The following is a 17,477-nucleotide window of genomic DNA, read 5'->3' on the forward strand; positions in this document are numbered from 1 at the left end:
TGAACCATTCCCAATTATATTCCAAGATCTCATTACGTCCCTGACTTTCTTCTGAACATCTCCAACCTGGTATCAAAACCTCAACCTATAGATGAGAGTAATGAAAGACTAAACTGAAGCTTCAGTAAGGAATTGGGAATGCACCAAGTGAAAGCTGGACCACGGACTCGAACCGGGTACTATAGCTAATGAGTCAACCTATATGGGCTGGACCATAGACTCGAACCGGGTGCTGTAGCCAAAGGTCGGACACGGGTGAGATAGACCACAGACTCGAACCAGATACTGTAGCCAAAATCATATCACAGGTAATTCGGACCACGGACTCTAACCGGGTACTATAGCTAATCCTGGACATAAGTAAGCTGGACCATGGACTCCAACAGGGTACTATAGCTAAGAATCAATATCCAACCATACGTTGCGGGAAATGTCACCAAATCGATTATCATAAATAATCATTTCTGTCCGACCCTCATATACCCCAAATCACCGATGAACTATCCAATAGTGAGTAAGCTAGACCACAGACTTTAACCGGGTATCTGTAGCCAATAGAAAAGTAGGGCATTATGGATACAAGATCATAAGCTGAGTTACCGCCTAGCTAAGGCTCAGACTATCAGACTCAAGTCTGCTATATCAGTTTACAAGGAGCTGACCGTCCGAAACGACGTCGGAAAAAGTTTTATTGCCCAACGACATCCGAAAATTCGCAAGTCTATGGCAACACTAGTCTAAGCCTAGACTAAGGCTAAAGATAGTTCAAATCAATATTATCATATAAACCACAAGGTATGGATGTTGAATAATATCACGAGTCATGGTTTCATAATCCAACAATTTCCTGAAATAAGGTCTAAGGTATGAATTATAGATATTTAGCATGCTCGACACCCGAACTCCTCCATACTCAAGCAAATCAATAAACAATTGCCTAAACATGCTCAATCTCACGAGGGGAAAGCCATAGCCTACCTGAAAGTCGATTACGCGTGCTCCAACTCATGGTACCGGAGCTTTTCCCCTCCGAACGGTCTCCAAATGCTTCCCCACTATCAAAAGGTTAATCACCTCGTCATTACGAAATTGTTGAGACTACAATTATATTTTTCGGAGACGGACCCAAAATTGGGTCTAAAACGGGATTATGGGACCCATAATTGGAAAACTGAAAACGAATCCGTGAAAACGTCCCAAATACCTTACTAAACTAACACCCCAAAATTTAGCACAAAAAAATGACTAGAACATAGCAAATCAGCCCCAACAATTAAAATCATTAATAAGTCTTAACTTACAACTTGGCAGCCCCTTGATCACCAAATTCTGGAAAATCGAGACCCGTCCAACCCAAACAGATTATACCACGACGACCCTTGTGAAAAAACTCTATAATTTAGCCTCAAGAATGACTCAAAAGGGACCTAAGATGATCAAGATCTAACCTTTCAAAGTTCAACAAAAATTTATTCCGAAAATCACTCTAGCAGTAGCTAAATTCGATGCCTTACCTCAAACAAAGCCTCCCCTCGCGTTTCTTAGCTCACCTCTAGATTCCCTACGAAATTCTCGTGAAATTAGCCTTTTGAATCACCTAATTTGAGCTTAAAATGGAGGAGATATCTATGTTTGAAGATGAGGGAAAAAAATGAACGAAAATTGTCCTTAAATCTGGAAATTTAAAGATTTCAACACGCTGCCACATGGCATCGCGTGGCTCTGCCACGTCACCACCGCGTTAGAATTCAACAACTCTTCAAACTTAAATTTTGATGTTTCGGACTCGTTCGGAGTCGGAAAAACACAAACCATATATGGGATCTGATTGGAAATCATATTTCGGATTCAACAGTGAAGTCAAAATTTCCATTGAAGATCATTTCGAGGAAAAGTGGGTCCCACACCCAGTATCCTTTTGAGCCAGATCCCATAACAAGAATCTAAAGCCTCGGGAAGTGAACAAAGTGTCTTTCTAGACCAAAATCGATATTCCGAAGCTAAACTGGTACCGATTTCCTCGATACTTGTGTTAACCATGCTACTAGCTAAATTTGGCCATTCCGGAGCTGATGGAATCATCAGAATTTTATTCCGTGGTCTTTTACATGAATTTATGAACGAAGTGAACTTTTCAAGCTATGAAATCTCCTAAACAGGAAAACGGGCCTAAAACCCAAACGAACGACCAGGCGACCGAACAGTCAGTGCCAGCAACTCATAAATGACTTGGGGTCGCTACAGGAACGCTCTAAAAGATGGAATGAATGCTCTAATTTAAAAATGATCTGGAGGGTCATTACAATATCCACTACTAAAAGAACTTTCTTCCGCGAAAGTAAGACTCAAGAAGTACCTGAAGGCTTAAATAAGTCAGGGAACTGCGCCTGCATCTCATGCTCGGTCTCCCATATATCCTCCTCAACTGGACGATGTGTCCAATGGACCTTAACCACAGGAATGGCTCTATAACGCAACCGTCTGACATATCTGGCCAAAAGAGCAAATGGCTCCTTAATGTATCTCAAACTGTCATCCAACTAAATTGCATCATACTGAATCACATGGGACTCATCTGGAACATACCGGCGCAACATCGAAACAAGAAAAATTTGGTGAATAGCTGAAAAGGCCGGGGGCAAAGATAACTCATATGCGACCACCCCAACTGTCCTCAATATCTCAAAAGGACCTATATACCTGGGGCTCAGCTTGCCCCGCCTCCCAAATCTCATTACACCCTTCATGGGCGACACACGGAGGAATACTCTATCACCAATAGCATATTTCAAAGATCGACGCCAACGGTCTGCATTACTCTGATGTCTACTTTGGGCTGTCCTGAGCCTATTCTGAATCACCCTCACATGATCTAAAGCCTCTCGCATCAAATCTGTACCGCACGGCCTGGGCTTTGTAGACTCAAACCAACCAACTAGAGAGCGACAACACCTACCATATAAGGCCTCGAATGGGGCCTTCTGAATACTCGAGTGGTAGCTGTTGTTGTACGCAAATTCTTCCAAAGGCAATTACTGGTCCCACTGACCCCCAAAATCCATAACACAAGCCTGCAACATGTCCTCAAGAACCTGAATGGTGCGCTCTGACTGACCATCAATCTATGGGTGGAAAGTTGTGCTAAGGTGAACACGGGTACCCAACTCATCCTAGAAGGTCCTCTAGAGATGTGAACGGTGGGCCTCGGATGATGGAAATAGGCACACCATGAATACGAACCACCTCTCGAATGTAGATACGGGCTAACCTCTCAGCACTATAGGAAGTATGCACAGGAATGAAGTGTGCTGACTTGGTCAATTGATCCACGATGACCCAAATACTTTCAAGACCACGGGAAGTGCGGGGTAATCCTACAACGAACTCCATGGTGATCCTGTCCCATTTCCACTCAAGAATGGGTAATCTCTGAAGCTCGCCACCAAGCCTCAAATGCTTGGCCTTAACCTGCTGATAACTCAAGCAACGCGATAGATAATCCGCAATATCTCTCCTCATGCCGCTCCACCAGTAGTGTTGTCTCAAGTCCCGATACATCTTAGCTGTTCCCGGATGAATAGAATATTTGGAGTGATGGGCCTCGTTAAGAATCATCTGAATCAGACCCCCAACTCTTGGACCACAAAGTCGATGACCAAATCTTAAAGCCTCATCTAAATCTAAGGTAGCCAGGCCAGTGTCACCTCCCAAAACACGATCTTGAAGTGCCACTAACTCCTCATCCTCAAACTGACGGCTGCGAATCCGATCTAGAAGAGATGACTGAGCATCCACATAAGCTAGTACACACCGGAAATCAGAGATATCAAGCCGTATCATCCGGTTAGCTAAGGACTGGATGTCCAAAGCTAGACTACCCATACTCAGGTCATGATGGCGCCTACTATATGACCCACTTGTAGGCAATCCGACCCATTTGTCAGAACTCGAAGTAATGGGATGTTAGGCTAGAAAACCAACCAATCAACCTAAAATAGTAATAAACATTACAAGAACATGCACTGAACGGGAGGAAGCGACTAGACATATATACGCAAAATGAATTCCTCGCAAAACCTGGAAGTCACAAGTACAGAGCTGCTAACAAAAGTACAAGTCCTAAAAGTGGACTACAGAAACAAGCTGTCTAAAAAGGCAAAAGACAAGAAAAAGTAAGTACAGAAGGAGACGGGCAAATCCAGGACTTTGTGTGCTCACCCTTGCCTCCAATCACGACCGCTGCTGGCTCGAATCGACGTCTGTAGCTAGTACTCGGACCTGCATCACGAAAATAGATGTAGAGTGTAGTATGAACTGAGCCAGATAAGCAAAAGAAAACTGAAATTTGAATATAGGGTCACAGTCAATGGCAAAAGAATAGTAAATGTGGGTATGTACACTAGCGTACAGGCAACAAAGACAAGGAATTTAACTAACTCCGCCGGGCTCCCATAAACCCGACGGGTACGCTCGTGCACAATAAAAGAAACCACCTGCACGGACCCCCATAATCCCGGCAGATGAACTGGCAGTTGAAGTAAAAGAATGGAGCTAGAAGGTCTATCACAATATTACCAATTTCCGGACTTTAACTAAACTATTCCCAATTATATTCCAAGATCTCATTATGTCCCGGACTTTAATCGGAACATCTCCAACCTGGTATCAAAGCCTCAACCAACAGATGAGCCTAATCAAAGACTAAACTGAAGCTTCAGTAAGGAATTGGGAATGCACCACGTGCAAGCTGGACCACGGACTCGAAGCGGGTACAATAGCTAATGAGTCAACCTATATGGGCTGGACCATGGACTCGAACAAGGTGCTGTAGCCAAAGGTGGGAACGAATGAGCTGGACCACGGACTCGAACCGAGTACAGTAGCCAAAATCAGATCACAGGTAAGCTGGACCACGGACTCTAACCGGGTACTATAGCTAAGCTTGGACATAAGTAAGCTAGACCACAGACTCTAACCGGGTTCTATAGCTAAGAATCAATAACTAACCATACGTCGCGGGAAATATCACCAAACCAATTACCGTAAATAATCATTTATGTCCGACCCTCATATACCCTAGATCGCCGAGGAAGTATCCAATAGTGAGTAACCTAGACCACGGACTTTAACCGGGTATCTTTAGCCGATAGAAAAGCAGGGCATTATGGATACAAGGTCATAAGTTGTGTTACCACCTAGCTAAGGCTCAGACTATCAGACTCAACGTCGGAAAGAGTTCTACTGCCCAACGCCATTCGAAACCTCACAAGTCTATGTCAACACTAGTCTAAGCCTAGACTAAGGTGAAACATACTTCAAATAAATATTTTCATATACACCACAAGGTATGTATGTTCAATAATATCAAGAGTCATGCTTTCATAATCCAACAATTTCCCGAAATAAGGTCTAAGGCAGGAATTATCGAAATTTAGCATGCTCGACACCCGAACCCCTCCATACTCAAGAAAATCAATAAACAATTACGTAAACATGTTCAATCTCACGAGGGGAAAGCCATAGCCTACGTGAAAGCCGATCACGCGTGCTCCAACTCACGGTACCAGAGTTTTTCCCCTCCGAACGGTCTCCAAATGCTTCCCCACTATCAAAAGGTTAATCACCTCGTCATTACGAATATGTTGACACTAAAATTATATTTTTAGGAGACGGACCCAAAATTGGGTCTAAACGGGATTGTGGGACCCACAATTGGAATCCCGAAAACGAATATTTGGAAAAGTCCCAAATACCTTATTAAACTAATACCCCAAAATTCAGCACAAAAAGATGCCTAGAACATAGCAAATCAGCCCCAACAATTAAAATCATTAATAAGTCTTAACTTACGACTTGGTAGCCCGTTGATCACCAAATTTTGGAAAATGAGATCCGTCCAGCCCAAACAGATTATACCATGACGATACTTGCGAAAAACAATACAAGTTAGCCTCAAGAATGACTCAAAACGGACCTAAGATGATGAAGATCTAACCTTTCAAAGTTCAACAAAAATTCATATCGAAAATCACTCTAGCAGTAGCTAAATTCGATTCCTTACCTCAAACGAAGTCTCCCCACGAAATTCTCTTGAAATTAGCCTTTTGAATCATTTAATTTGAGCTTAAAATGGAGGAGATATCTATGTTTGAATATGAGGGAAAAAAATGGACGAAAATTGCCCTTAAATCTGGAAATTTCCATATTTCAACACGTTCGGAGTCGAAAAAAACACAAACCTTATATGGAATATGATTGAAAATGATAGTTCGGACTAAACGGTGAAGTCGAAAATTCCATTGGAGATCGCTTCGATGAAAAGTGGGTCCCACACCTAGTATCATTTTGAGCCAGATCCCACAACTAGCATCTAAAGCCTCTGGAAGTGAACAAAGTGTCGTTCTAGAGCAAAATCGAAATTCCGAAGCTAACCTAGCTGTCAGAATTTTCATCTGAGCACGTCTTCCAAGAAGGTTGACCAAAGTCAACTATAGGCCAAATTGTAATGGAACAAACGTCAAATGGCCCTAAACTAGTACCGATTATCTCGATAGTCATGTTGACCATTCTACTAGCCAAATTTGGTCATTCCGAAGCTGATGGAATCCTCATAATTTTATTCTGAGGTCTTTTACCTCAATTTATGACCGAAGTCAACTTTTCAAATTATAAATATTCCAAAAAAGGAAAACAGGCCTAAAACCAAAATGAACGACCAGGTGACCGAACAGTCACTGCTAGCAAGTCATTAATGACTTGGGGTTGCTACAGAAACGCTCTAATCGATGGAATGAATGCTTTAATTTAAAAATGACCTGGAGGCTCATTAAAATATCCACTACTAAAAGAACTTTCGTCTGCGAAAATAATAGTCAAGAAGTACCTGAAGGCTCAAATAAGTCGGGGAACTGCGCCCGCATCTCACGCTCGGTCTCCTAGGTAGCCTCCTCAACTGGACGATGTCTCCAACGGACATTAACCACAGGAATGGCTCTAGAACGCAACCGTCTAACATCTCTGGCCAAAATAGCAACTGGCTCCTCAATGTATCTCAAACTGTCATCCAAGTCAAATACATCATACTGAATCACATGGAAAACAGCGTGAATAGCTGAAAAGGCCGGGGGCAAAGCTAACTCATATGTGACCTCCCCAACTGTCCTCAATATCTCAAAAGCACCGATATACCTGGGGTAAGCTTGCCCCGCCTCCCAAATCTCATTAAACCCTTCATGGGCGACACACGGAGGAATACTCTATCACCAATAGCAAATTTCAACAGTCGACGCCTACGGTATGTATAACTATGATGTCTACTCTAGGTTGTCCTGAGCCTATCCTGAATCACCCTCATATGATCTAAAGCCTCTCGCATCAAGTCTGTACCGCGCGGCCTGGGCTCTGTAGACTCAAACCAACCAACTGGAGAGCGACAACGCCTACCATATAAGGCCTCGAAGGGGCCATCTGAATACTCGAGTGGTAGCTGTTGTTGTACGCAAATTCTGCTAAAGGCAAATACTGGTTCCACTAACCCCCAAAATCCTTAACACAAGCCCGCAACACATCCTCAAGAAACTGAATCGTGCGCTCCAACTGAGCATCAGTCCGCGGGTGGAAAGCTGTACCAAGGTCAACACGGGTACCCAACTCATCCTGGAAGGTCCTCCAGAAGCTAGATGTGAATTATGGGCCTCGGTCTGAAATGATGGAAACAGGCACACCATGAAAACGAACCACCTCTCGAATGTAGATACGGGCTAACCTCTCAGCACTGTAGGAAGTGTGGACATGAATGAAGTGTGCTGTCTTGGTCAATCGATCTAGGATGACCCAAATATTATCAAGACCATGGGAAGTGCGGGGTAATCCTACAATGAATTCCATGGTGATCCTCTCCCATTTCCACTCAGGAATGGGTAATCTCTGAAGCTCGCCACCAGGCCTCAAATGCTCTGCCTTAACCTGCTGACAACTCTAGTCACACGATACATAATCCACAATATCTCTCCTCATGCCGCTCCACCAGTAGTGCTGTCTCAAGTCCTGATACATCTTAACTGTGCCCAGATGAATAGAATATTTGGAGTCATGGGACTCGGTAAAAATCATTTCAATTAGACCCCCAAATCTTGGAACACAAAGTAGATCACCAAATCTTAAAACCCCATCTAAATCTAAGGTAGCAAGACCAGTGTCACCTCCCAAAACTCGATCTCGAAGTGCCACTAAGTCCTCATCCTCAAACTGACGGTTGCGAATCCGATCCAGCAGAGATGACTGAGCATCCACATAAGCTAGTACACACCGGGAATCAGAGATATCAAGCCGTATCATCTGGTTAGCTAAGGACTGGATGTCCAAAGATAATGGTCGCTCCGTAGTACAAAGAAAGGCTAGACTACGCATACTCACTGCCTTTCGACTCAAGGCGTCTGCTGCTACATTCGCCTTGCCTGGATGGTAGAGAATACATAGGTCATAGTCCTTCAGGAGCTCAATCCAACGGCGTTGTCTAGAATTAAGATCCCTCTGGTTCATAATGTACTGAATGCTCTTGTGATCAGTATAGATCTCGCATCGACCTACATACAAGTAATGCTTCTAAATCTTAAGCGCAAAAACTACCGCCGCCAACTCTAAGTCATGTGTGGGGTAGTTGCGCTCGTGCGGCTTAAGCTGTATCGACGCATAAGCAATAACGCGGCCCTGCCTCATCGGTACACAACCGAAACCAATGCCGGATGCATCACAATAAACAGTAAACCCCTCGCCTTCAACAAGAAGATTCAATATAGGATCGGTGGTAAGAAACTCCTTAAGCCTCAGAAAGCACCTCTCACACTCCTCCGACCACACAAACGGAACATCCTGGCGAGTCAACCGAGTCAAAGCCACTGCTATAGTAGAAAATCCCTCAACAATAAGCATGTAGTAGCCAGCCAATCCGACGAAGCTACGAATCTCAGTCACAGAGGTGGGCCTGGCCCAATTACGAATGGCCTCTATCCTAGCGGGATCTACCATAATGCCATCCTTAGACACCACGTGCCCCAAGAATGCTATGGACTCAAGCCAAAACTCGCACTTTGAGAACTTGGCATAAAGTCGCTGGCCTCTCAAAGTCTAGAGCACTATCCTCAAATGTTGCTCATGCTCTTCCCTACTCCGCGAGTATACTAGAATGTCATCTATGAAGACTATGACAAACAAATCCAAGTACGGCCTAAACACCCTAGTCATTAAGTCCATGAACGCGGAAGGGGCGTTAGTCAACCCAAAAGACATCACTAGGAACTCATAGTGGCCGTAACGAGTCCTAAATGCAGTTTTAGGGACGTTCGCTACCCTAATCCTCAACTGGTGGTAGTCGGATCTTAAATCAATCTTAGAAAATACCACGGCACCCTGAAGTTGCTCAAACAGATTATGCATCCAAGGCATAGGTAACGATTCTTCACCGTCACTTTGTTCAACTGCCTGTAGTCGATGCACAATCGCATAGTACCGTCCTTCTTCTTCACGAAGAGGACTGGGGCACCCTAAGGCGATACACAAGGCCAAATAAATCCCTTATCTAAGAGATCGTGAATTTGAACACTGAGCTCTTTAAGCTCTACGGGGACCATAAGGTATGGTGGTATTGAAATGGGCTTAGTGCGCGACTCTACTTCAATAGGAAAGTCAATGTCACAATCAAGAGGGAAACCAGCCAGATCGACACGAAACACATCTGTAAACTCAGAAACGAGAGGTACTGAATCAACGGTAGGACCCTCCCTACTAACATCTCTAACATAAGCTAAATAAGACAAACACCCGCTAGCCATCAACCTCTAGGCCCGAACAAAAGATATCACCCCAACTGGCGTGCGACTACAAGAGCCCTGCCACACTACTGGTGGAATACTAGGCATGGCTAAAGTAACGGTCTTGGCATAGCAATCCAAGACCGCACGGTGGGGGATAACCAATCCATACCTTGAATCAAATCAAAATCGACCATGTCAAGAAAAATGAGATCAACCCTAGTGTCTCGCCTCTGAATAGCCACCACACAGGATCTAAATACCCGATCCACTACTAAAGTATTACCTACCAGGGTCGAAACAAGCAACGACTCAACCTATAACTGTGGGCTCATACTCAATCGAGGAGCACATTAAACAGTTATATAGGAATAAGTAGAGCTTGGATCAAATAAGGCGGTTGTGGGCTGATGGCATAATAACACTGTACCTGTGATCACATCATTCGAGGTCTCAGCATCTACTCTAGCTAGAGCTGGATAAAAGTGGGCATGGGCTCCCTTACCCAGTGCATCGGCTCTGCCTCCTAATCTACCTCCTCGGGGACAACCTCGTATACCCTGGTGACCACCCTTGTGGTACTTTACCTGGCCTCCGCCTCTAGCTGGAGGTGCTGACGCTGGCGCATGCCTAGCTGATTGTGGAGCGGGTAAGGCTAACCTGCGATGGGGACACTTGTGGGCCCAATAATCTAACTCCTCACACTCATAGCACCCTTGGGACTGTCGACTGAGAGCTAGAGATTGGCTACCCTGGCCAGAAGAACCCATCTGTGAACTACCTCGGCTCAGACTAGAACCGGCACTAAAACCAATATGGCGGTGCTGATCACCCTCTGATGCCTGGAGAGACGCCTGGAAGGGACGACTAGACTGACCCCACTGAAACCTCTTCTGAGATCTATCATAAGACTCTCGGGGTCTGAAATGACGCCTATCATGGCTATCCTCCTATCTAGCTCTTTTGTCGCTGCCCCAACTGGTCTCGCGATGGAGCTTCACAATAGTGCGGATATGGTCCACTACATCCAGAAATGAGCGGCCCATTGAGACTAAAGACTGAGTCTCAATCCACAACTGTAGTCTCAAAGCCCGGACATAACAACGAACCCTCTCTTCCTCAATAGGTAATATCATGGCGCCATGCCTAGAGAGCTCGTGGAATCGGGCCTCATATTGTGATAATGTCATGGAGCCCTACTCTAACCGAGCAAATTTATCTCTGAGCTAATCTCTGATATTCTTGGGAATAAATCGGGACAAGAAGGCCTCTGAAAACTCATTCCATGTGACCGGTGGATACCCAGCTGGCCTGGTCTCTAAGTATGTACACCACCACTGCCTGGCCGGACCGTCTAGCTGGTAAGCGGTGAAGTCTGCTCCTCTCGACTCCACTAAACCCAAAGTTTGTAGCCGCTCGCGGCTAGTCAGTAGAAACTCGTGGGCATTCTCACCCACAGCCCCAGAAAACCTCGGCGGTGATAGTCTAAGTAACACCCCGAGCATCTTCTACTCCTGAAGTGGCATGACGCCCTCCAAATTGTAAGGCTGAACAACCGGTTCCGCTAGCTGCTGATCAACCGGTGTCGCTAGTGCAGGTTGGCCCTGCGGTACTGGAGCGACTGGAGCTGGGGCCTGATGCATACCCCCAATGGCAGTTAGTATCTGTACGAGCATCGCCTGTATACTTGGAGCTGCCACAGGCTCGGGCGGTGGCTGGGCTGATCCCGGGCCCATCGGTTGCGGCTGCGCTGAGCTGCTGGTGGCTCTATGACCAACTCTGGAGTTTGCTCTCGGTCCTGGGTTGGTGCTGTAGCTCTGGCATGACCTAGAGATCGGCCTCTACCCCTAGCTGGGGCCCCACCACGCGTGCGAGCCATTCCCTCAAAAGAGTGTAACAAGTAAGATTTTCAGAAACCGATAAGACACACAATGCACGACAGTGATACAAAAGCGACACGTTTCTAAAGACATCCTGTAGCCTCCCGAAGATAAGTAACAGACGTCTCTGTACCGATCTGCAGGACTCTACTAGACGTTAGCTCTGTACAAGTGAGACCGAAGAACCTGGGGCTCTAATACCAATTTGTCACGACCTAATTTCTCAGGTAATGATAGCGCCTACTATATGACCCATCAGTAGGCAAGCCGACCCATATCCCAGAACTCGAAGTAATGGGATGTTAGGGTAGAAAACCAACCAATCAACCTAAAATAGTAATAAATATAACAAGAACCTGCAATGAACGGCCGGAAACGACTAGACATATATACACAAAATGAATTCCTCCCAAAACCTGGAAGTCACAAGTACAGAGTTGCTAACAAAAGTACATGTACTAAAAGTGGACTATAGAAACAAGCTGTCTAAAAATGCAAAAGACAAGCAAAAGTAACTACAGAAGGAGACGTGCAAATCCAGGACGTTGTGTGCTCACCCTTGCTCCGATCACGAACACAGCTGGCACGAATCAATGTCGGTAGCTAGTACTCGAACCTGCATCAAGAAAATAGATGCAGAGTGTAGTATGAGTACTAAAACAACAGGCACCCAGTAGGCATCAGGCCGATTGAGCTAGATAAGCAAAAGAGTAGTAAATGTGGGTATGTACACGAGCGTACAGGCAACAAAGACAAGGAATCTAACTAACTCCGCCGGGCTGCCATAAACCCAACGGGTACGCTCGTGCACAATAAAAGAAACCACCTGCACGGACCCCCATAAGCCCGACAGATGCACTGGCAGTTGAAGTAAAATAATGGAGCTAGAAGGTCTATCAAAATATTACCAATTTCCAGCCATTAACTGAACCATTCCCAATTATATTCCAAGATCTCATTACGTCCCGGACTTTAATCTGAACACCACCAACCTGGTATCAAAACCTCAACCTACAGATGAGAGTAATCAAAGACGAAACTGAAGCTTCTGTAATGAATTGGGAATGCACCACGTGTAAGCTGGACCACGGACTCGAACCGGGTACTATTGTTAAAGAGTCAACCTATATGGGCTGGACCACGGACTCGAACCGGGTGCTGTAGACAAAGGGCGGGCATAGATGAGCAGGACTACGGACTCAAACAGGATACTGTAGACAAAATCAGATCACGGTTAAGCTAGACCACGGACTCTAACCGGGTACTATAGCTAAGCCTGGACATAAGTAAACTGGACCACAGACTCTAACCGGGTACTATAGCTAAGCCTGGACATAAGTAAGCATGACTATGGACTCTAACCGGGTTCTATAGCTTAAAATAAATAACTAACCATACGTCGCTGGAAATATCACCAAACCGATTACCGTAAATAATCATTTATGTCCGACCCTAATATATCCCAAATCGCCGAGGAAGTATCCAATAGTGAGTAACCTAGCCCACAGACTTTAACCGGGTATCTGTAGCCGATAGAAAAGCAGGGCATTATGGATACAAGGTTATAAGCTGAGTTACCGCCTAGCTAAGGCTCAGACTATGAGACTCAACGTCGGAAAGAGTTCTACTGCCCAACGACTTTCGAAACCTCGCAACTCTATGTCAACACTAGTCTAAGCCTAGACTAAGGCCAAACATACTTCAAATCAATATTTTCATATACACCACAAGGTATGTATGTTCAATAATATCAAGAGTCATGCTTTCATAATCCAACAATTTCCCGAAATAAGGTCTAAGGCAGGAATTATCAAAATTTAGCATGCTCGACACCCGAACCCCTCCATACAGAAGAAAATCAATAAACAATTGCCTAAACATGCTCAATCTCACGAGGGGAAAGCCATAGCCTACGTGAAAGCCGATCACGCTTGCTCCAACTCACGGTATCAGAGATTTTCCCCTCCGAACGATCTCCAAATGCTTCCCCACTATCAAAAGGTCAATCACCTCGTCATTACGAATATGTTGACACTAAAATTATATTTTTTGGAGACAGACCCAAAATTGGGTCTAAACGGGATTGTGGGACCCACAATTGGAATACCGAAAACGAATCCGTGGAAAAGTCCCAAATACCTTATTAAACTAATACCCCAAAATTTAGCACAAAAAGATGCCTAGAACATAATCCGCAATATCTCTCCTTATGCTGCTCCACCAGTAGTGCTGTCTCAAGTCCCGATACATCTTAGCTGTTCCTGGATTAATAGAATATTTGGAGTCATGGGCCTCGGTAAGAATCATCTGAATCAGACCCCCATTACTTGGAACACAAAGTCGATCACCAAATGTTAAAACCCCATCTAAATCTAACGTAGCCAGGCCAGTGTCACCTCCCAAAACTCGATCTCGAAGTGCTACTAAGTCCTCATCCTCAAACTGACGGTTGTGAATACGATCCAGCAGAGATGACTGAGCATCCACATAAGCTAGTACACACCGGGAATCAGAGATATTAAGTCGTATCATCCGGTTAGCTAAGGACTGGATGTCCAAAGCTATTGGTCGCTCCGTAGTAGAAAGAAAGGCCAGACTACCCATACTCACTGCCTTCCGACTCAAGGCGTCTGCTACTACTTTCGGCTTTCTCGGATGGTAGAGAATAGAGAGATCATAGTCCTTCAGGAGCTCAAACTAACGGCGATGTCTTGAATTAAGATCCCTCTAGCTCATAATGTACTAAAGGCTCTTGTGATCAGTATAGATCTCGCATTAAACTCCAAACAGGTAATGCCTCCAAATCTTAAGTGCAAAAACTACCGCCGCCAACTCTAAGTCATGAGTGGGGTAGTTGCGCTCGTGCAGCTTAAGCTGCCTCGACGCATAAGCAATAACTCGGCCCTGCCGCATCAGTACACAACCCAAACCAATGCCGGATGCATCACAATAAACTGTAAAACCCTTGCCCTCAACTGGTAGAGTCAGTATAAGAGCGGTGGTAAGCAATTCCTTAAGCCTCAGAAAGCTCCTCTCACACTCCTCCGACCACACAAACGAAACATCCTGGCGAGTCAACCGAGTCAAAGGCACTGCTATAGTAGAAAATCCCTCAACAATACGCCTATAGTAGCCTGCCAATTCGACGAAGCTACGAATCTCAGTCACAGAGGTGGGCCTAGCTCAATCACGAATGGCCTCAATCTTAGCGGGATCTACCATAATGCCATCCTTAGACACCACGTGCCCCAAGAATGCTACAGACTCAAGCCAAAACTCGCACTTTTAGAACTTGGCATAAAGTCGCTGGCCTCTCAAAATCTAGAGGACTATCCTCAAATGCTGCTCATCCTCCTCCCTGCTCCGCGAGTGTACTAGAATGTCATCTATGAAAACTATGACAAACGAATCCAAGTACTGCCTAAACACCCTAGTCATTAAGTCCATGAACGCGACAGGGGCGTTAGTCAACTCAAAAGACATCACTAGGAACTCATAGTGGTCGTAACGAGTCCTTAATGCACTTTTAGGGACGTCTGCTGCCATAATCCTCAACTGGTGGTAGCTGGATCTTAAATCAATATTAGAAAATACCACGGCACCCTGAAGTTGGTCAAATAGATCATAAATTCTAGGCATGGGGTAACAGTTCTTCACCATCACTTTGTTGAACTGCCTGTAGTCGATGCACAATCGCATAGTACCGTCCTTCTTCTACACGAAGAGGACTGGCGCACCCCAAGGCGTTACATTAGGCCGAATGAATCCCTTATATAAGTGATCCTGAATCTGAATATTGAGCTCCTTGAGCTTTACGGGGGCCATACGGTACGGTGGTATAGAAATGGGCTTTCTGCCCGACTCTACTTCAATAGGGAAGTCAATGTCACGATAAGAAGGGAGACTAGGCAGATCAGCAGGAAACACATCTGTAAACTCTCGAACAATGGTTACTGAATCAACGGTAGGACCCTCACTACTAACATCTTTAACATAAGCTAAATAAGCCAAACACCCACTAGCTATCAACCTCTGGGTCCGAACAAAAGATATCACCCCAACTGGCGTGCGACTACAAGAGCCTTGCCATGCCACTGGTGGAATTCTAGGCAAATCAGCCCCAACAATTAAAATCATTAATAAGTCTTAACTTACGACTTGACAGCCCCTTGATCACCAAATTTTGGAAAAATGAGACCCTTCCAACCCAAACAGATTATACCCCGACGATCCTTGCGAAAAAGTCTACAAGTTAGACTCAAGAATGACTCAAAACGGAGCTAAGATGATCAAGATCTAACCTTTCAAAGTTCAACAAAAATTCATTCCGAAAATCACTCTAGCAGTAGCTAAATTTGATTCCTTACCTCAAACAAAGCCTCCCCTCGTGTTTCTGAGCTGACCTCTAGATTCTCTACGAAATTTTCTTCAAATTAGCCTTTTAAATCACCTAATTTGGGCTTAAAATGGAGAAGATATCTATGTTTGAAGATGAAGAAAAAAAATGGACGAAAATTGTCCTTAAACCTTGAAATTTGAAGATTTCAATACGTTGCCGCGTGGCATCGCGTGGCTCTGCCACGTCACCACCGCGTTAGAATTCAACAACTCTTCAAACTTAAATTTCGATGTTTCAGACTCGTTCGGAATCGGAAAAACACAAACCATATATGGAATCTAATTGGAAATGATATTTCGGACTCAATGGTGTAGTCGGATATTTCCATTGGAGATTGCTTCATTGAAAAGTGGGTCCCACACCCAGTATCGTTTTGAGCCAGATCGCACAACGGGTATCTAAAGCCTCGAAAAGTGAACAAAGGGTCGTTCTAGACCAAAATCGATAATACGAAGCTAACCTAGCTGTCAGAAGTTTCATTTGAGCATGTTTTCCAAGAAGGTTGACCAAAGTCAACTATAGGCCAAATTGCAAGAGCAAAAACGTCAAATGGCCCTAAACTCGCACCGATTCCCTCGATACTCGTGTTGACCATGCTACTAGCCAAATTTGGCCATTCCGGAGCTAATGGAATCGTCATAATTTTATTCTGACGAACGAAGAGTCAGTGCCAGCAAGTCATAAATGACTTGGGGTTGCTACAAGAACGCTCTACACGATAGAATGAATACTTTAATTTAAAAATGACCTGGAGGGTCATTACAATATCCATTACTAAAAGAACTTTCCTCCGCAAAAGTAAGAGTCAAGATGTACCTGAAGGATCAAATAAGCCGGGGAACGGCGCCCGCATCTCATGCTCGGTCTCCCAGGTAGCCTTCTCAACCGGACGATGTCTCCAATGGACCTTAACTCCAGGAATGGCTCTGGAACGCAACTGTCTGACATATCTGGCCAAAATAGCAACTAGCTCCTCAATGTATCTCAAACTGTCATCCAAGTCAACTGCATCATACTGAATCACACGGGACTCATCTAGAACATACCGGCGCAACATCGACACATGATCTGGAACATACCGGCGCAACATCAACACTTGAAAAACTGGGTGAATCGCTGAAAAGGCCTGGATCAAAGCTAACTCATATGCGACCTCCCCAACTGTCCTCAATATCTCAAAAGGACCTATATACCTGGGCCTAAGTTTGCCCCACCTCCCAAATATCATTACACACTTCATGGGCAACACACGGGGGAATACTCTATCACCAACAACAAATTTCAACTGTCGACGCCTACGGTCTGCATAACTCTGATGTCTACTCTGGGGTGTCCTGAGCCTATGCTAATTCACCCTCACAAGATCTAAAGCCTCTCGTATCAAGTTTG

This window comes from Solanum verrucosum, unplaced genomic scaffold, assembly GCF_900185275.1.
Source record: "Solanum verrucosum unplaced genomic scaffold, falcon-dt-bn FXZP01000626.1, whole genome shotgun sequence".
NCBI classification, from domain to species: Eukaryota; Viridiplantae; Streptophyta; class Magnoliopsida; order Solanales; family Solanaceae; genus Solanum; species Solanum verrucosum.